The following is a 3404-nucleotide window of genomic DNA, read 5'->3' as shown; positions in this document are numbered from 1 at the left end:
CACGAAGAATTATCCTTGGGCCCATGACTAAAACTCGTCTTTGAAGCACAAGTACCATCAAAAATGGCTAATATGAAAGAGTTGATCTCTTTATGCATAATGGGGAGGGAGAGTTCATTGAGAGAACAATTGTCCCCCTATGTCCATGCCTACACCTAGATTAGATAACAAGTTGAGTGAGTGGGGTGTGCAAGGGTTCAAGCAACATTGCTCGAATCAATGATATTTAGCTCATGCCTTAACTCGCGAAATCTTGCTTCATCCAAAGGCTTCGTGAAAATATCTGCAAGGTTGTCATGGGTGTTGACGTAGTTGAGCTCGATCTCCCCTCGCCTAATGTGATCCCGGATGAAGTGATACCGAATCTCAATATGCTTCGTCTTGAAGTGTTGCACCGGGTTGAGAGAAATCTTGATGGCACTTTCATTGTCACACCAAAGAGGCACTTTGTCACAAATGACACAGTAATCCTTTAAAGTTTGCTCATCCATAAGAGTTGTGCACAACAACTACCAGCAGCCACATACTCCGCTTCCGTGGACGAGAGAGATACGCAACTTTGCTTCTTGGAAGACCAACTCACCAAAGAGCAACCAAGAAATTGGCACCCTCGGGAAGTGGACTTCCTATCCACTTTGTCTCCCGCCCAATCCGAGTCCGAATAACCTACAAGCTTGAATGCTCCCCTTGGGTACCATAAGACAAAGTTTGGGGTATGATCCAAATATCGAAAGATTCGCTTGACCGCCACAAAGTGACTTTCCTTAGGTGCAGCTTGAAACCATGCACAAATTCCCACACTCAACATGATATCTGGTCTAGATTCACAAAGGTAAAGCAAGGAGCCAATCATGGAGCGATATACCTTTTGATCCACCGCTTTACCATTGGGATCAATGTCAAGTTGGCACCTGGTGGGGATGGGAGTCGAAGCGGGCTTGACATCACTTAGCTTGAATCTCTTGAGCATGTCTTGAGTGTATTTGGCTTGGTTGATGAAGGTTCCTTCTCTCCTTTGCTTCACTTCGAACCCGAGAAAGAACTTCAACTCTCCCATGGAAGACATCTCGAACTTTGAGGTCATGAGAGCAGAAAATTCCTCATTGAAAGCTTTGTTAGGGGAACCAATGATAATATCGTCAATATATAATTGGCACACAAACAACTCCCCTTTGACCTTCTTAGTAAAAAGAGTGGGGTCGATTAGCCCAACTTCAAAACCACGGTCTTGTAACAACTCGGTAAGGTGGTCATACCACACACATGGGGCTTGTTTTAGGCCATAGAGTGCCTTATCGAGTTGATACACATGATCGGGAAAGTAGGGATCCTCGAACCCGGGGGTTGCTTGACATATACCAATTCATTAATCGGACCATTAAGGAAAGCACTCTTCACATCCATTTGTTGTAACTTAAAGTTATGATGAGAAGCATATGCAATCAACATGCGAATGGATTCACGATGAGCAACGGGGGCAAAGGTTTCACCGTAGTCGATACCCTCGACTTGGGAGTAGCCTTCTGCTACCAAACGAGCCTTGTTGCGAATGATAATCCCATGAGCATATTTCTTGTTCTTGAATATCCACTTGGTTCCAATGTGTAGGATCGAAAGTATATCTAGAGGGGGGTGATTAGACTACTTGACCAAATAAAAACTTATCCTTTTCCCAATTTTCGTTCTTGGCAGATTTTAGCAACTTTGGACAAGTCAAGCAATCTTAACACAATTCAAGCAAGCATGCAAAGAGTATATGAGCAGCAGAAAGTAAAGCATGCAACTTGCAAGAATGTAAAGGGAAGGGTTTGGAGGATTCAAACGCAATAGGAGACACGGATGTTTTTGTTGTGGTTTTGATAGGTGGTGCTATTGTACATCCACGTTGATGGAGACTTCAACCCACGAAGGGTAACGGCTGCGCGAGTCCACGGAGGGCTCCACCCACAAAGGGTCCACGAAGAAGCAACCTTGTCTATACCACCATGGCCGTCGCCCACGAAGGACTTGCCTCACTAGCGGTAGATCTTCACGAAGTAGGCGTTCTCCTTGCCCTTACAAACTCCTTGGTTCAACTCCACAATCTTGTCGGAGGCTCCCAAGTGACACCTAGCCAATCTAGGAGACACCACTCTCCAAGAAGTAACAAATGGTGTGTTGATGATGAACTCCTTGCTCTTGTACTTCAAATGATATTCTCCCCAACACTCAACTCTCTCTCACAGGATATGGATTTGGTGGAAAGAGGATTTGAGTGGAAAGCAACTTGGGGAAGGCTAGAGATCAAGATTCATATGGTAAGAATGGAATATCTTGGCCTCAACACAAGTGTAGGTGGTTCTCTCTCAGAAAAAGTAAGTTGGAAGTGTAGGTCTGTTCTGATAGCTCTCTCCTTGAATGAAGAGGTGGTGGAGGGGTATATATAGCCTCCACACAAAATCTAACCGTTACACACAACTTGCCAATCTCGGTGGGACCGAATTGATAGACTCGGTCGGACCGATTCAGCAAAGCTAGTGATCGTTAGGGTTTTCAGTGGGACTGACATGCAACTCGGTAGGACCGATATGGTTAGGGTTAGGGCATAACGTAATCTCGGTGAGACTGATTACACAAACTCGGTGAGACCGATTTTGGTAATAAGCCAACCAGAGAGTTGGTCAGGTAAACTCGATGGGACCGATCGCTCATTTCGGAGAGACCGAAACATTGCGAAGGGGAAACAGAGAGTTTACATTGCAATCTCGGTGGGACCGATCACTCATCTCGGTAGGACCAAAATGTTATGAAGGGAAACAGGGAGATTACAATCCCATCTCGGTGAGACCGAGATCCCTATCGGTGAGACCGATTTGCCTAGGGTTCGTGGCAGTGGATATGACATTTGAACTCGGTGGCGCCGGATAGAAAGAATCGGTGGGGCCGAGTTTGACTTTTGGTTTAGGTCATATGTCGATGTGAGAAAGTAGTTGAGGGATTTGGAGCATATCACTAAGCATTTTGAGCAAGAACCTCATTAAGCAACACCTCATCCCTCCTTGATAGTATTGGCTTTTCCTATAGACTCAATGTGATCTTGGATCACTAAAATAGAAAATGTAGAGTCTTGAGCTTTGAGATTGAGCCAATCCTTTTGTCCTTAGCATTTTGAGGGGTCCACTTTTATCATCCATGCCATGCCAATCATTGAGCTTTCCTGAGATATTAATCTTGAAATAGCATTAGCTCAATGAGCTATATGTTGTTAGGAATTACCAAAACCACCTAGGGATAGTTGCACTTTCACAATGACATTGTGGTTCTCCATTGGCCTTGGCACCAATCTCCACACTTTGTTGCGCTCGAAGTTGTTGAGTTCTTCATGCATGGCATTGAGCCAATCTGGATCTTCGAGCGCCTCATAG

The sequence above is a fragment of the Triticum urartu genome, chromosome 5A (genome assembly GCF_056163025.1).
Source record: "Triticum urartu cultivar PI428250 chromosome 5A, HENAU_Tu73, whole genome shotgun sequence".
NCBI lineage: Eukaryota > Viridiplantae > Streptophyta > Magnoliopsida > Poales > Poaceae > Triticum > Triticum urartu.
The sequence above is the reverse complement of the archived record's forward strand: the minus strand, read 5'-3'. Positions refer to the sequence as shown.